The 19370-nt window shown below is 46.0% G+C and overlaps 1 long non-coding RNA gene across 3 annotated transcripts; it reads right to left on the bottom strand.

Moving 5' to 3' along the window:
- Positions 1-1218: 1218 nt before the first annotated feature.
- LOC123761870 (uncharacterized) lies at positions 1219-15244 on the bottom strand. 3 transcript variants are annotated; one of them, XR_011229555.1, is made up of 5 exons: positions 14363-15244; positions 13987-14035; positions 11620-11893; positions 2169-2272; positions 1219-1656 (listed from the first exon to the last, which is right to left on the bottom strand). It is a non-coding gene; the product is annotated as an uncharacterized lncRNA (long non-coding RNA). The 3 variants fall into 3 exon arrangements; XR_011229556.1 differs by lacking the exon at positions 2169-2272 and having other exon boundaries at positions 11770-11893; positions 14363-15241; XR_006773269.2 differs by lacking the exon at positions 2169-2272 and having other exon boundaries at positions 14363-15241.
- Positions 15245-19370: the final 4126 nt, after the last annotated feature.

A 19370-nucleotide genomic window follows, 5' to 3' on the forward strand; every position in this document is an offset into this window, starting at 1 on the left:
AAAGAGGGAGGTGGTGAAGAGGAACAGGAACCGCAGGAGGGGTAAAAAAGCACGACAGAGGCGAGACGAACGATGTTGTAAGGACCGCGCAAGATAGCGAAGACAGTAGCGATCACGGCGGTCCTGGAGAGACAGGAACCCATTGTCAACATACAAGCTAAAGACGGAAGTCGAACGAAAGGCACCAGAACTGAGGCGCAAACCCATATGGTGCAAAGCATCAAGACGGCGAAGACTAGAAGGAAAAGCAGACGAGTAAGCAGAGCAACCATAATCGAGCTTAGACAGGACGACAGACGAATGTAAAGCAAGGAGTGCGCGCCTATCTACCCCGAAGGACAGTAAGGGCCTTAGAGCACTCAACACGGAGCTAAGAGATATGGGGAGACCAAGACAAACCACTGTCAAGGAATAACCCAAAAAGCTTCGCGCAATCTTTGTATTCAAGGGCATCACCAAAGTTACCAAGAACGACCCGTTTCCGCGTAAAAGTCATGGCACAAGTCTTACAAGTAGAGAACTTGAACCCATGATCGCTGGGCCAAGATGACACGGCATCAATTGCAAGTTGAAGCAGTGGTTGAAGGAGAGACCAATCATCACCCTGACAGCAAAGGGTATGATTATCGACATACAGAGCGGAGAAGACACCGGAAGGAAGAGAGGAAACAAGACCATTGAGGGCAAACACAAATAGTACTGCTCACAACACTACCCTGGGGCACACCTTCGTACTGCCGAAAAAACGCAGAAATTGCGGTACCAAGGCGCACCAGAAAGGAACGACGGGAGAGGAAGCTCCAGAGAAAAAGAGGGAGATGACCACGAAGGCCAAAACAATGACGTTGACATATCTCATCATATCGCCAAGTGGTCTCGTAAGCCTTTTCAATGTCAGAAACGACGGCAACAACGGAGGTCTTCGCAGCAAAAGCAGTACGAATATAGACCTCCAAGTTCACAAGGACATGTGTGCTGCGGCACTTGCGGAAACCAATTTGAAAAGGGGAAAGGAGGTGGTGGTCTTCCAGGAACCACATCAAACGAACGTTACCCATACGTTCAAACAGAGTTTGCAGACAACTTGTCAGAGCAATAGTGAGAAAGTCCTTAGGAAAAGTACCCAGACCACGGTATGCGAACAGGGAGGACAACGGCATCGAGCCAGTCCTCACGGACTGACGACGACTCCCACTACTACAGTTCTACGGGACCAAGAGTATGCCTCCTCAACCACCCAGGCGTCAAAATAGAACAACTCCAAAGCAAGAACCACAACAACCAAAACCTCACCAGGAAACGGCAAGCAGATAGGAGAAGAGGGGGGAGAAAAACGAAACAGGCAAACGTGCCCAGCAGAATTGGAGAGGACGGCACTAGGAGCACAAGGCTAGAAAAGGACAGAGGACTGTCCCAAGGAGCATCACACTCCACCAGCCGCCCACTAAACACCCACACAGCAACAACGAGCTGAGCGGGGGAGGGGGTCGTATCTTTATATTTGCAAAGTCCTTTCAGTTAGTCACGGTGTGGGTCGCGGGATCCTTGTCTTCAACAATATTCTGGCACCGCCGCCTGTGGTTCCGTTGTACGTCAAACTCCGCTGCCTCTCATTCCCTCTACCAATCAACCATGATTATTACCATCACCTTCAATCTAAAACAAAAAGGTAAAGATTGTCAATGTTAGTGCAAAGGTCATTCATAATACATCAATTATCATTCAGTTCTGTTCACTCAAAATACAACACCTTAACCTATTTACATTTCCTATTTCATTCCCTTTTACATTTTATGATCACCTACATTCACCTCTGATTTACATTTATGACATTTCTATTAAATACTTCGCTTAACATTTATCTTACAAATTATATACCTTATTGCCTACAATGCCTCATTCTTATTTTATTCAATTATTACCTACAACTATATATTCATTTATGATTCACATTTTCTCAATATATCTACATCAACTATTTCTTATTCGTTCACCACATATCTACTGCCCTCTATGAGCACAGTAACGACGCCCCTTCTACGCGACTCACCGACCCACATTCCTCGGTAAATTTACATTATATACACACAAATTTAATAAATAACTATTAACCAAACTATATCCTCAAGTACAACAAACATTTCCAACATTTTGGTAACATTTCGTACCATATGGAAGAGACGTCAACTTCTGCATTCAACACTTCCAGGTTTCTCTCCCTAAACTAGCTACACACACACTTATCAACGTCTTAGGTACTCAAGCCTCTCACCTGCGAAAGTACATTATAGTTTATGAATGTTGATAATGCTGAATATAGACATTACTCATCACCAGTACTATATCAAATACACGCAATCTTCGCAACACTACAGTAGGGGGGGGGGCCCATGCAGAGCAACGCCTCAAGGACACTATCAAATGCTACATACAGACTTAAGTAGGGGCACATGCTGGTTCGTTTCATGACACGATCTGTGCGTGTTGCCTGCTAAAATTAGTCTTGTCGGCAAGCTCTCTGAGCGCTTCTTCACCTACATTTCACCATCTATCGATGTCTATACACGAATACCATTCATATATACACACACCGCTGCTTCAACACCTTTTCCACCATAATAAATATTTATATATAATTAAGTGTTACGTCTAGCAAGGCTGGGTCTTATCACAACTAATAATTATACTAGATATAATGATAACTTAAACAACTATTTAAATACATATGTACGACGTAAAATTTCTTCAGGCGGGGGGGGGGGGGGTGGGGGGGTCTACCTCTAATGATTATAAAAATTATAATCATTACAGGTAGACAGGGATGTCGTGGGGACCCCTGAAGTCTTTGTAATTAGCTGCACATTAGAACACTACTTGGTGATATAATTTTCATGGATTATGTGAATGCCATTTCTATGTGTTCATTTGCATGTTTATGTACTGTGTTGTGTGGTAAGTCAGTAGGTGTGATTGCTGACTGATTGCCTAATGATGTCATTAGCATTTGGGGCATGCTGACGGCATCATTATGATGCAGGTTTGTGCAGTGTTGTTATCAGTTTATACAATATTATTGCCCCAGGAACTGTGTTGAGGGTTTAAGGGACCTCTAGGATTATTCAGGGGAATTCACAGTACTTATTGAGAGCAGGCAATTGATGGGTTAGTTGCCTGGCTGAGGTGTGTGTGTGTTCACAGTATTCCTTTGCAATCAGGTGCAAGAATTAAAAGAGAGGGAGGGCAGTAATATTAGTATATTTGTGTGTGTTGCACAACCGTGTGTTTTTATTGTGTGGGCACAGTAATTAGCGAGTTGCAGTAGCTGCAACCATATGTGGGCAGTGCTGTTTGACGTTGCATGCCATTATAGTGTGACCTATGTAACGCTGGGGTTACTTTGTTTCTTTAAGTTATGTTGAGGACTTAAGGATTCAGTGAGTTAATTAAGGGGTAATTAACTGGATAAGGGGTGCACACTTAGTATTATGGAGTGAGTGAGGGCTGTTATAAGAGAAACAGTGTTGAGCTAGAATGAGATACGTCTCGGGAGCAATTATTTGTCCATGTGACAGTTAATTGACCACTAGCTAATTATGTAATTAGCCTTCTCATCATGAATTCACGTAGTGGGAGAGGTTCTGTCAGTGTCAGTACTTGTGTTAACGTAATATGCTCGAGACTAATTACCTTCCAGGGGTATAGCAATTAGTGGCTCATGTTAATTAGTGGAGTAATTAGCATTGGAGAGCTCCGGTGACTCGGTAAAGCGAGGTCATGGAGCTAGCATAAATCGTTGTATTAATCATATCCTGTCTGAGGACAGTGGATTAGTGGCACATCTTGTTAATTAGGGTAATTAACTCCTTTCCCGTGAATTCACAGTGTTTGATGAGACCTGCTTAGGCAGTGCGGAGTGAGACGTATTTATGGATGATTAATTATCGGTCCTGGTGACAGACAATTAATGGCTCAGTAATTAGTGGGTTAATTAGGGTAATTAACACTCACTCTTAATTTTTTTGACACGGACTGTGGCGAAGCTACCAAGTTAGGGTAGGCTTAGTTAACGTAACTCAATGGGGATGTAATTAGTGGTCCGTTAGACCTTAATTCAGAATTACTCACTGAATACTTGCAAGGAGTCAAGTGTGGTGTAATATGTTGAGTTATTGTTAACAAGAGAGAGACAAGTGTTAAAGATTAACGTAAGTAAGTAAGTAATTATCAAAAGAAGGCACCAAACCGGGAAGGCTATGTAGCACCATCAAAGACGCAAAATAATCAGAGGGCGCTAAATATCACCAAGGATGCCAATACGAGAACAAAAACGCATAAGGCGAACGATATCAAAAGTATCCGAGTCACCAAGAATTCTATCGAGGGACAGGCGACCGCGAGGGGCGGTCGGAAAGCAAGACATACGCTCGTCCTGGAAGTCAGGACATTCAAGAAGGACATGCACGACCGTAAGAGGGACAATGCAACTAGGACAATAAGGAGCAGGGCGGCGCTCCATCAAGTGACCATGGGTTAAGCGAGTATGGCCAATACGTAACCTCGCCAGAGCTGTTTCCCACCGCCGGTTACGGTGGAAGGAGGACTGCCACGAGGAAACACAACATTTAAGAGTACGTAGCTTGTTACCAGTAACAGACAACCAAGAAGCCTGCCAACGGGTAAGGACTGAGGAATGGATAACCGGGTAAAAGTCGGAATACGTAATGCCCTTACGAGAGATGGGACAAGAGCGGACAGCTTCCTTGGCGGCAGCATCCGCACGCTCATTTAAAGACACACCAATATGGCTGGGAACCCAACAAAACTCAACCGACTTAAATTTACTGTGAACGAGAAACAGCCAATGCTGGATCTCGACAACCACTGGATGAACTGGATTAAAGGACCCGAGAGCCATAAGGGCACTACGAGAGTCAACAACAACTACAAAGGAAGACTGACAACGAGAAAGTAGGAGACGAAGAGCATAGAGAATAGCATAAAGTTCCGCTGTAAAGATGCTAGTCTCCGGAGGCAAGCGACACATATAAGTGCGATCAGGAAAAACAACAGAGTAGCCAACACCGTCCGCTGACTTAGACCCATCGGTGAAGACAGAAACGGAGCGGGAGTGAGAAGAAAAGTGCTCGAGGAAAAGGCGTTTTAGAACCGTAGGAGGGGTAAAAGCTTTAGTGATACGGGTCAAGGATGTACAAAACCGCAGAAGAGGGACCCTCCACGGGGGCAAAGAAGGAACAACACGAGGAGAAACATCAGAAATACGAACGGAAAGAGAATCCTGCAGGCGAGATAACCGGACAGAAAGAGGGAGGTGGTGAAGAGGAACAGGAACCGCAGGAGGGGTAAAAGTTAAAGCACGACAGAGGCGAGAGGAAGGATGTTGCAAGGACCGCGCAAGATAGCGAAGACAGTAGCGATCACGGCGGTCCTGGAGAGACAGGAAGCCAGTGTCAACATACAAGCTAAGGATGGGAGTCGAACGAAAGGCACCAGAACTGAGGCGCAACCTTGTATGGTGCAAAGCATCAAGACGGCGAAGAGTAGAAGGAGAAGCAGACGAGTAAGCAGGGCAACCATAATCGAGCTTAGACAGGACGAGAGAGGAATGTAAAGCAAGGAGAGTGCGCCTATCTGCCCCCCAAGAAGTATGGGACAAGACCCGAAGGAGGGTAAGGGCCTTAGAGCACTCAACACGGAGGTAAGAGATATGGGGAGACCAAGACAAACGAGTGTCAAGGGATAACCCCAAAAGCTTCGCGGAATCTTTGTATTCAAGGGGATGACCATAAAGTGACAAAGAGGGACGAAGAACAACCCGTTTCCGCGTAAATGTCATGGCACAAGTCTTAGAAGTAGAGAACTTGAAGCCATGATCAGTGGCCCAAGACGACACGGCATCAATTGCAAGTTGAAGCCGACGTTGAAGGAGAGGCGAATCATCACCCTGACAACAAAGGGTAAGATCATCGACATAGAGAGCGGAGAAGACACCAGAAGGAAGAGAGGAAAGAAGACCATTGAGGGCAACCAGAAAAAGAGTAGTGCTCAGAACACTACCCTGGGGCACACCTTCGTATTGCTGAAAAGAGGGAGAGAGAGCGGTACCAAGGCGCACCCGAAAGGAACGACGAGAGAGGAAGCTGCGGAGAAAGAGAGGGAGATGACCACGAAGGCCAAAAGAATGAAGTTGAGATAGGATATGATAACGCCAAGTGGTGTCGTAAGCCTTTTCCAGGTCAAAAAGGACGGCAACAACGGAGGTCTTCGCAGCAAAAGCAGTACGAATATAGACCTCCAAGTTCACCAGGACATCTGTCGTGCTGCGGCACTTGCGGAAACCAAATTGAGAAGGGGAGAGGAGGTGATGGTGTTCCAGGAACCACATCAGACGAACGTTAACCATACGTTCAAAGAGTTTGCAGACACAACTCGTGAGAGCAATAGGGCGAAAGTCCTTAGGGGAAGTACCCAGAGATCCCGGTTTGCGAACAGGGAGGACAACGGCATCGAGCCAGTCCTCAGGGACTGACGACGACTCCCAGATCCGATTATACAGACTCAGTAAATACTGAGACGTGCTCGGAGGGAGATGGCGAAGCATCTCAATGAATACCATCGGAGCCCGCCGCCGTAGAACCGCAGAGGGCCAGGGCAGAACGAAGTTCAGAGAGAGAGAAGGGATCATTATAGGGAAGCTGAAGATGAGTGCAGAAATCTAAAGGACGAGACTCAAGGACAGGTTTACGAAGAAGGAAAGATTGGGGAAGATGAAGACCAGAGCTAACAGAAGAAAAGTGGGAACCCAGTTCGGAAGCGACCTGCAACGGGTCCGCCACAAGAGTATCATGGAGGTGAAGGACCAGTGAAACATCGGGAACGAACTTACCCGCTATCTTGCGGATACGCTTCCAGATCTGGGCCAGAGGGGTTTCGGACGTAATTGTTGAGACATAAGATGCCCAACATTCACGTTTAGCCGTACGGATGGCCCTACGGGCCACCGCACTCGCTTTCCTAAAGAAAAGAAAAGAATCGGTCGTCTGCCTACGGCGGTGCCTCTTCCAGGCTGCACGCTTACAGCGGACAGCCCGAGCACAGTCCGCATTCCACCAGGGAACGCACTTCCGTGGACCCCGAGAGGAAGAGCGAGGAATAGAGCGGAGGGCAGCGTTGAAGACAGTGTCATGAAAAAGGAGGAGAGCGCGAGAGAGAGGCAGAAGGGAGAGGTCAGAGAGAGCAGCACTGAGGGTAAATAGGGTCCAGTCTGCCTTAGCAAACTGCCACCTAGGGAAAGAGAGGGAAGGGCGAAAAGAGAAAAAGGAAACAAGGATGGGGAAATGATCACTTCCATGGAGGTCATCAAGAACCTGCCACGTGAAATCTAAGTAAAGAGAAGAAGAGCAGAGAGAAAGATCAAGACAAGAAAGGGTGCGAGTCCGAGAGTCCAAATGAGTGGGCTCACCAGAATTCAGAAGAGACAGGGAAGAAGATAGGAGAAACGGCTCAAGGAGGCGACCCCGGGTATTCGTCAGAACGTCACCCCAAAGAGAATGACGACAATTGAAGTCACCCAGCAGGAGCACAGGCTCCGGCAAGGAGTCTAGGAGGTGTTTCAAATCAGGAAGAGAGAGCGGGACACTCGGGGGGAGATAAATGGAACAAACTGTGTACCATTTCCCCACAAAGATACGAGCAGCAGAACAATGGAGAGGCGAAGGAAAAAGTAAAGGAACAAAGGGAACATCCGCACGAATCAAGAGAGCAGAAGAATTAGAAGCCCCAGCAATGGCTGGGGGGGGGGGGAGAGAAAGGAATAGCCACGAAAACGACCAGGACGAGCACCAAGCAATGGCTCCTGGAGACAGACACAAAGGGGCGAAAACCGCGAAATCAGAAGTTGGAGTTCGAGGAAATTGGCGTAATAACCTCGAACGTTCCATTGAAGAATGGACAACGACGAGAAGAGAAAGGACAAAAACAGAGAACAAGGAAGAAACAAAGGCGAAAGAGCAACAGAGCATGTTAAAGAATATCAGGGTCGGGATCAGGGTCAGCAAAGTCAGGGTTAGGGGGCATGGGTAAACTGAGCAAAGACGGAGGGAAGGAAACGGGAGAACAGATCAGAGGTGGGCGGGCGGGGTCCGGAGGAGGAGGAGGAAGAGGAGGAGACAACGGAGAGGAGCAGTCAAGGACAGCAGTTGGAAGAGGGGGAGTAGAAAGAGGGGAGCGAACCCCAGCAAGAGCAGCAACCGAAAGGGAAGCAGGGGCCAAAGAAACCTCCATAGCAGGAACAGAGGGCGCAACCACTGAAACGGGAGGGGAAGGAGCAACAGAGCCAGAAGTAGGAGCTAAGGAAGAAAGCGAAGCCTTCTTACCCGCCGGGGAAGAGGAAGGAGAGGAGCCAGGCTTACGCTTCGGACGTAAAGAGACAGGTGTCCCAGCAACTACGTACCGGGCAACGGATTCCAGTGTCTCAACAGGAGAAGCCGAACGAGAGCACACACGACGGCCGTTAGGAGAGCAATGGACATCCGCCTGCACCGACAGGCGGCGGGGAGAGCCGATAGATGGTGGAAGAGGATGGGAAGGAGGATCGGAGGGGGACGAGGAAGAAGACACAGGAGACATGACAGACCGGGTTGAAAGAAGGGGAACCCCAGACAGAGGACCAGGAGGGGGACCCCTCGGGAAAGAACTCAAAGGAACAGAGGAGGGGGCAGTGGGCGTATCAGGGTCCAAGGCCCGGAAACGGTTGAGAGTCTGAGGAAGGGGGGAAGGACGAGGAGAGGAAGAGCGCAACACGCGAGCATAAGAGATGTTAGTAAAAGGCGGGAGCCGGCGAACCTGGCGCCTCGCCTCAGGAAAAGACAAACGCTCCCGGTGCTTCAGGTTAAGGACGGCCGCCTCAAGCTTGTAATGGACACAGGCACGGGAGAACGTAGGATGGGCCTCACCGCAGTTGAGGCAGCGAGCTTGGGGAGAAGTGCACTCCGACTTAGAGTGACCTTCACTCCCACACAAAGGACAGAGAGAGACAGTCCCAGAGCAGCGGAGGGCACCATGCCCAAACCTCCAGCACTTATTACAAAGTCGAGGAGAAGGAATATACTCCTGGACAGAGCACCTAGCACCAGCAAGAATGACAGGATGGAAGGGTCCTACCATCAAAGGTGATCTTCACAACGCGAAGGGGTTGACGGCGACGACCACGAGGGGGACGAGTAAACGAGTCAACCTGGAGGACAGAATGGCCTTGGGCATCAAGGATATGCCGAATATCATCATGGCAATCCTGCAGATTCCGAACACCGGTTGCAACATGGGGTGGGAGGAGAATAGTGCCAACACTGGAATTCATCTGAACGTTCTTGGAGACCCGAACAGGGATCTCGCCAAGGCAAGATAAGGCAGCCAAGCGGGAAGCCGCATCCTGAGAAGGAGCAGCAACGACACGTGTACCGAGACGAGTGGGGTTGAAAGTAACACACGCATCCACGGAATCTACAAGATGCCGATGGAGGGAGAAACCGTCAGGAGGCGCAGAATCAAGAGGGAGGAGATCAAAGTATTTGGCCCATGAAGCAGGACCAAACAAGGCCTGATACGCATCAGCACGGGAAGGAATCGAGCGAGTGCGGTTGGGGCGCGAACGGCGTTGAGAACCCCTAGAGAGAGAGGGGTCAAAAGGCGCAGTAGTCACAACGAAAGACTTAGCCACACCAGGGGACGAAGTGGTCACCACCGGGGGCTGGAGGCTCGACCCAACCTCAGAGGAGGGAGGGGAGCTGGGGGAAGAAGTCAGGACGGTCAAAGGAGGAGCTAGGTCGGGGCCCAACGTAGCGGGAGCTACAGAGCCTGGTCTTCCAATACTGGCCGACTCGGGGGCTTGGTCGCCCACCCCACGAGCCTGAGAGGGTACAACGGAAACATTCAACGACATAGAGACGAAAAGTGACATTCATCCACGAATGTGCCCCCATACCCACCATGGAGCCACAATTAGAGGCAGGACACCCAACAGGAAGCTATCGCCGATCATGCCGGGGCCCCCTAGGGGTGCGTCGTGAGTATACGCCCCACAAACGCCACCTTAAGAACCGTCAGTCCGTCGAGATCGGGTTCAGCGACGAAAGGGGGATTGACAATAAAAGGTTCCCCTCGCTCGAGACGTCGGGTACTACAGTTCTACGGGTGCAAGAGTATGCCTCCTCAAGCACCCGGGCGTCAAAATAGAAGAAGTCCAAAGAAATAATCCAAAACAAGCAAAAGGTCGGCAGGAAACGACAAGCAGATAGGAGAAGAGGGGGGAGAAAAACGAAACATAAGGAAAAGGAAAAGCGATCCGGCACAATTGGAGAAGACAGCAGCAGGAGTGCAAGGCCAGAAAAGGACAGAGGACTGCCCAATGGAGCATCACACTCCGGCAGCCGTCCACCAAGCCCCCTCACGACGCCAACGGGCCGGAAGGGGAGGGGGAAAAGATTAACGTAGAGTATCATGTTGTTGTGTAGTGGGAGACAATTGTTTGTGATTACCGTAGTACTTTGACTGATCGCAGCAGTCAGCAACAATTAATGTAATTAATCACTTCAGGCAATTTCTTTTGGTTGTCGTCTGGTGACGAGAGTAGAGTCATCTGTGGAGCTGTGTCCCAGAATCCCGCCTTGCCTGTCTGTATCGGGTTACAACAGGCCAACTTCTTAGTGGGAGTTGCAAAGTGTGTTCACACTGGGTTGTGATAGGGGGAAGTCACTGTTGGACTACCCGCGTAGTTACGTGGGTCTCTCCTGGGGGGCAGGAGGACCCCTAAGTTTGTGATTATAGTAGCTGTCAGGGAAACCGTGACACTATTGATTGCCTGCTTGTGTCTGTTTCAGTGGATCCTTCATTTGTTCAGTTAGTTCATGTTGTCAGCCCGAAGTGTCAGCAAGATGGAGCCTGCTGTCACTTCTCGAGGGGCTGTTGAATAGCTGTGTTGCAAATGCCACTTGATGTACAATAACGTAACCATTCGCTGTGGTGTAACTTGGAAAAATATCACAGACTATATTGCGTCAGTGGGCACACCTGTGATCAGGTTAATTCAGTATGCAGCCTCACAGCAAGGGTTGCTATTTAGCCGTTTGTTATCGTGCCACTGGATGGACATTAACGTAACGTAAACTCTGTAATGTAGTAAGTCTTGTTATTAATAAATTGGTATGTTATAGAAAACGGTCTTTGATGTCAACCCTTCAACCATATTATTCCACCATATTTCTGCATATTATTAAATGTTGATGTGATCTTGATAAGGCGGCTGTTCTTGGGAATTCGAATTCCAATTCATAGCGCCACATCAAATATTTATATTTGATTGTGAGAACCCGTCGGTTACCCTTTATTAGTTTTAACGTCCTGTTTAACTAGGAGGAGCTAGCGGCCTATTGTGGACAGGTTTTCACCCTTGGTGGTGGAGGCCTGGCGGTTTGCTCCCGCTTTTCTTTTTTCTACTGGACTCATGCTTAACTACCGTGAGCAGCCTTTAAACTTGTAGTCCACCTCCTAAGGGAGGTAGGCGTAGAGAAAAACCTCACAGGATACATCTTGAAATTAACATACCCGCCTCAATGTCACGGCCTCTTCCATTACTCTGGACGGTCGCGTTGCTCCTCGTCGCCACCCCACGCACGTTTACCAACAAATAGACACGTCATCGCTCAATTCAGCACATCCCCCAATCTCTCAACACGCTCACATCCTTGAGGTTACCTTGAGGTGCTTCAAGGCCTTGGCGTCCCCCCCAGCCCGGTCGTCGACCAGGCATCCTGGTTGCCGGACTCATCAACCAGCCTGTTGGACGCGGCTGCTCGCAGCAAGACCTACGAGTCACAGCCTGAAATCAATTTCCATTTTATAATGCATGAACACCTCCATTAAATATAATGCATAATATCCTTCAACTTAACCTTTAAAATATTTCCTATTATGCCCTACAACCATCTATGAACACTAGTAATGGCTTGACATTTCATTCAGTGCGATATTTTTCATTCAGTGCGATATTATCATTAATATATAAACAATTGTATATCTGGAAAACTAAAATACATTCCAAAACATGTCTTCCACACCTCTGACGAGTGCTTCTTTGACATCAAAGCGCACCAATGACCACCCCCACACAGCACCATGTTTCCTATACATACAACTGCAGTCCTAAACTAGATATTTTAAATTGTTGGGGTTTAGTCATCGCGCACATTAACCCCATAACACTCATTTCCTCTGTTACAGTTCTGCCTACCCAACATTAACTGCTCAACTACCTACCACTTAAACCTATATCGCCACATTAAGCGTCAATGTTCCATGGGGAGACATCTCTTCCTAGTACGAGGTCCTCCATTAACAATACAAAATCAACTAAACACCATATACTTACTACTACACATGATAAACAGCCCGTGGAGCAATAGCTGAAGTTCAACCTGAAGTTAAACACTTTTCTTCCTCATGCTAAATTGTAACCTGTTGCTTTCAATTCGGCCTATACTACTATTAAAACATTCTAAAATCCCTATCAATATATACACCCCCTTCACACCTCACGTGTACCGTCGCCACTGGCCTATACATTCAAAAAATACTGCCACAAGCCTCTAAATATTTGTAATTTGCACTGCATTCATTCTATGTATAAATACATTCTTCTAAATGTTTAACAGCTCTTCGTCCTATGAGGTCACGCTTTTTTCATGCAGGATCATTAACAAACTATTTGATTCCTACTATAATGGTTACTACCAGCTCTACGTCAAACCCCGTACAGATAAATATGTCTACGGCACTCTACGAGGACAGCAACCCCTCTCGTACATCAAATTATGTACGATGGAAACCAGAACACTTTAAAGTGCCCATTCCATGATTGCCAGGGGGGGGGAGGAGGGTGGAGGGGGGTTGATAGTGCGGTTGGCTATCCAACCGCACTATCAACACATTTTAAAGACACGGCCCGCGCGATTTCTAAGCCCAAAGACTATCGACAGTTATTCACTAGACTTAAGCACTTTCAAGAACCAACTGCGTCCTCCACCCCAAACTAATTTGTCTACATCACAAAATGCTAACACTGACAGTTTAAGGCTGTATTTTCAATTAAAACACTCGCGATGATACCTGATATGGCTGTAGTAGTGGTCAAACTGCCACTGGGGTATTTAACCACCCGTCAACCTCACCATTACCCGCCAACTCCGCTATTCAAAAACCCAAAGACACTTATCTATTCCATTCCGCCAATCTACTCCATCCTTTGTTTTACATTTCTTTTTAACATCTAATTGGGAGTAAATACCATCCACCACCGCCTATCCTCATCACGTACATTGTACTTATAAAGTGGGTTCCGATTCAATATACACTACTGCGTTACTCCCGCTAAACTTGCCTTAGTGCCAACATTAGCTGTTAAAGCAAGTAGTTAATAAACACCTATGTCAGGTACGGTTCAACACTTAAAGGACGTTATGAGGCTTTCGAAGTCTTTATATGCCATCTTATATTGCCTTATATTGCCTACTCATCCTATCTATTCTATTTACCCTTTACGAGTCTTATTACTCCCTACTTTGTGTTATTGTACCCACTTCTCCCTGCAACATGGGAGACTAAATATTTACAGGTTAACCAATTTAACCTCATCGTTGACAAACAATACAATTTTTTTTAAAACCAACGGACGATTTCCATTTCAACTTCATTTAATATTTCACAAACTGAACATTAACCCGTGCCAAACTACCTTCCTCTCAACTTCAACAGTATTCAAGTTCACTATCATAACTACTCTCGGCCCCCTAATACGATATTCAAACCCGACACACAACATTAACACTCCTTTAGTCTAGTAACGTGACCGAACTTACAACCTATCCCCACCCACCTATCTATGACAATTCGACCAAAGACGATTCAGACACTTACTGCAAAGTCTTCACGAACACTGAAGTTCCGCAAATCTATCCGGTATTACCTGCAACAAGGCAACAGTTACTGGATGCTACCAATATAAATCATTCAATCATCCGTATACCATACCTTTGAAACGTCTACTTACCATAAACTATTGTCTCTGATGTACCTCATTTAAAATGCAACTTCAACGCATATATCCCACCTCGATAGTCAACTGGTGTGACAGCTCTTATGTGGGTTGCCCCCCGCCCACTCGCCAGATACTATTAACCACTTCAATCTCAATACATACAAAAGTATGTGCTCGTCCACTATTTAAGTACGGTTTCGTAATAAAATATTACCATGCCTAACAAATTACCTAATAAACAACTACTTGCCTTACCACATATGATCCAGCTATCAGTAGCACATCTTGCTAAACCAAAACATCTGCCACCACCTTCTGCTCGGCTGCCACAGGTCTCGCGTAAATCATCGGTCCACCACTGGTCCCATCACAACGTTAGTTTCCAATCTTCATACCTCACCACTAGGTAAATTTCATGCAAGGCATATTCCCACCATTACCTCATTCACTAACAATACAACTGAAAAACAATTTAATTCAGTATGTAATTAAAAAATTTTAATATTTCAGGACAAATATCTGCGTATACTCCCTCAAGAGGGTATATACGCCAGATTTAAATTATTTTTGACCCTATGTATTCGCGTTTTGACGGTGTACAAAATCAGTGTAAGCTAGGGGGCTGTCAGCCCTAGCGACCCCAAAAGGGTAACGGGGTACCAGCTCAGAGTAACAACACGCCCTAACACTAACTTGTACACTCGTACTTTGCGAATACTAGGGTCAAAATAACGTTCCGTTGCTCCTCGCCTAGCAGGTCGACTCAACAGCCAATCACGTTCCGATTTTTCACTTCACGTCACATTCTCGCACGCTGTACTGTCATTGGTCGGCTCCTCCTAATTGCATACTCCAGTAATTCATGCACATTATTTAGTGACACTTAAATATGTATACCCAATGTATGAGAAACATACATATACCAAATGTATGAGAAACAATATTTTACTTTACACTCACAAATGATGACTTTCGATTACTTACTATTAAATAAGTATTATTATAATTAGTATATAATAAGATTAATTATTCAACCTGTAACTACACTCAAACACACTACAGTATAGTACAGTACACTTATCTACTTACGGTCCGATACATTACACTACTATACATTACACTACTGTACAGTAGAGTTCCGTACGGTAGAAAACAGTACACTACTATACATTACAATTCAGTACACTACTATACATTACAATACACTACAGTACCGTACGATACACAACAGCCAAGGGCACAGTACTCTACAGTACAATAGACAACAGTACAGTACCGTATAGTACAGTACACTACAGTAAAGTGGAGTACAGTACCCTACATAACAGTACACTACACTACAAGGTACACTACCGTACAATACACTAGAGTACACGGTACAGTACAGTATTGTACAGTACCCTACACAACAATACCGTAAAGTACACTACAATACAGTATTGTACAGAGTACACCACAGGGTACAGTTCAGTACAGTACAATGCAGTACAATACAATATACTCCACTAACGTCAAGTACATTACATTACAGTACAATACAATTACCTACAGTACACTACACAGTACAGTACAGTATAGTATCGAGTACACTAAAATACACTACACTATACTATACTACTGTACTCTACTAACACTGCCGTACACTTTTGTATAGTGCAGTATATTACACTACATTATTGCATAGTATAGTACAGTACCGTATAGTGCAGTCCACTACAGTACTCTATAATACAGAAAAGTACAGTATGGTACAGTACAATATGGTACAGAATACTACAGTATGATCCAGTACAGTATAATATAGTACAGTACGCTACAGTTCAGTACAAAACAGTGCAGTACAGTACAATGCAGTACAGAGCACTACAGTACAGTATAGGGCACAACAGTACAGTACCGTACACTCACAGTTCGTTCATTGACTTTCAAATGTAGCAACAGCATCACCATTATCATTTTTTCTAGTTAAATAACTGTTTCTTGAATGTAACAACGCGTAATAGCCACAAATTTCACGTGAGATGAGGAGGGAGGAGATTGATGCACTGCCGGTGTATGGCAACTTATTTATTTATTTATTTATTTATATACAAGAAGATACATTGCGTTTGAGAGAATACATAGCATAGTATTTACAATCTTGTAAAGCCACTAACTAGCACGCGCAGCGTTTCGGCCAGAACTGACGCTAGTTTCACTAACGACCATTGTTATTGCAATATTACCTTTACAACCGTTCATTTTCCTCTCTAAACAGCACCAAAGTGTATATTTATATACGTGATTTAACCCATAGATGCACACTGCAACTAGTATAATCGATTACATTTAACATGCAATCAAATATTCTTTTACACATTTTGGCAAAGTCATCAGTCATTTTGAATAATAAACATCTTGTGCGTTACACTTTGATCATTTGAACTCTCGTCAGTCGTTTTTTAGACAATGACGCTATATTACGCTATGTTAAGCTAAGCTAAGCAAGCTAGGCTACCTCATGCACACACAACCCTCATGCAAACACAACCCTCATGCCAACACAACCCTCATGCACATATAACCCTCATGCACACACAAACTCATGCACACAAAAACCTCATGCAAACAGAACCCTCATGCACACACAACCCTTATGCCAAAACAACCCTCATGCACAAACAACCATCATGCACACACAACCCTCATGCCAACACAACCCTCATGCCAACACAACCCTTATGCCAACGCAATCCTCATGCACACACAACCCTCATGCACACACAACCCTCATGCCAACACAACCCTCATGCACATTCAACCCTCATGCACACACAAACTCATGCACACAAAAACCTCATGCAAACAGAACCCTCATGCACACACAACCCTCATGCCAAAACAACCCTCATGCACAAACAACCATCATCCACACACAACCCTCATGCCAACACAACCCTCATGCACATTCAACCCTCATGCACACAAAAACCTCATGCAAACACAACCCACATGCACAAACAACCATCATGCCAAAACAACCCTCATGCACAAACAACCCTCACGCAAATACAACCCTCATGCACACACAACCCTCATGCCAACACAACGCTCATGCACACAAAACCTTCATGCACACATAACCCTCATGCACACACAACCATCATGCACACACAACCCTCATGCACACACAACCCTCATGCACACACAACCCACATACACAAACAACCATCATGCCAACACAACGCTCATGCACACAAATCCTTCATGTACACACAACCCTCATGCACACACAACCATCATGCACACACAACCCTCATGCACACACAACCCTCATGCATACTCAATCCTCATGCACACACAACCCTCATGTACACACAACCCTCATGCCAACACAACCCTCATGCACTTAAAACCATCATGCACACACAACCTTCATGCGCAGACAACCCTCATGCCAACACAACCCTCACGCCAACACAACCCTCATGCACACACAACCCTTATGCCAACACAACCCTCAGGCCAACACAACCCTTATGCCAACGCAACCCTCATGCCAACACAACCCTCATGCACACACAACCCTCATGCCAACACAACCCTCATGCAAACAAAACCCTAACGCCAACACAATCCTCATGCACACACAACCTTCATGCCAACACAAACCTCATGTCAACACAACCCTCATGCACACACAACCCTCATGCCAACACAACCCTCATGCACACACAACCCTCATGCCAACACAACCCTCATGCAAACAAAACCCTAACGCCAACACAATCCTCATGCACACACAACACTCATGATAACACAACCCTCATGCCAACACAACCCTCATGCCCACACAACCCTCATACACACACAACCCTCATGCCAACACAACACTCATGCCAACACAACCCTCATGCACACACAACCTTCATGCCAACACAACCCTCATGCACATACAACCCTCATGCACACACAAACTCATGCACACAAAACCCTCATGCAAACACAACCCTCATGCACACACAACCCTCATGCCAAAACAACCCTCATGAACAAACAACCATCATGCACACACAACCCTCATGCAAATACAACCCTCATGCACACAAAACCCTCATGCCAACACAACGCTCATGCACACACACAACCCTCATGCACACACAACCCTCATGCCAACACAATCCTCATGCCAACACAACCCTAACGCCAACACAACCCTCATGCACACACAACCCTCATGCCAACGCCACTCTCATGCCAACACAACCCTCATGCCAACACAACCCTCATGCCAACACAACCCTCATGCACACACAACCCTCATGCACACACAACCCTCATGCCAACACAACCCTCATGCACATACAACCCTCATGCACTCACAACCCTCATGCACACCCAACCCTCATTCAAACACAACCCTCATGCACACAGAACCTGTTACGTACTCCTAGCTGAATACGTATATAAATTTTAAATAACTTGTTTTGTTCCATTATATCATTGCCTGTATATGTACTATTATAGACTCGTGGGTTGGTTGGTGTTGTCGTCGTCGATCCTTCTCTATGGACAACCCAACCCACAGCTCGGCAGAGTGCTTATACTAGGAGATCACCCTTGGCGCTTCTGGCTCTTGGAGAGGGGCTCAACGTCACACGTTTAGGGGATGCGGCTCCAACACTTAGCCTCGTTGTCACGTGCACACACCCACTTGAGCCGCTGTGACTCCCCACTCTCTCCTTATGAGATATGATCTCAATCCCCTATGACTTACTAGTATTACCTCTTACCCTGTCCACAGCAGTGGTTCTTGGTTCTTTCTCTCTCCTTCTTTACTACCTCCTGGGAAGCCTCACTAGGACAAGGGCAAACACCAGCAAATTGTGACACATTTACTGGACAAAGCACATACACGATACATACACACATATAATAATAATGAATCCTATACTCGATAATCACAATCAGGTTGCACTCCAACACCATCAGAACTCTATTATCAGCTTATCCAGTGGTATCCTATCTCCTGGTTCACCACCTGATACTATTAACCTCCTCAAGTTGGTCAAGCCTACATACACTGTTGCACTATCAGCAAGATAATGTATATATAGAATACCAGCATTTGAATGCAATAACATATATCAGTATAAATGTTCATTGATACACAACAATGATTAATCGATCACTGTCAGTCCTCGAGCACATACATCTGTAGGTAATCAAGCCTACGACTGCAACTCTAAGCTTCAGACTAAATCACTCCTTTCTATAAGAATGC

The sequence above is a fragment of the Procambarus clarkii genome, chromosome 24, assembly GCF_040958095.1.
Source record: "Procambarus clarkii isolate CNS0578487 chromosome 24, FALCON_Pclarkii_2.0, whole genome shotgun sequence".
Lineage (NCBI taxonomy): Eukaryota > Metazoa > Arthropoda > Malacostraca > Decapoda > Cambaridae > Procambarus > Procambarus clarkii.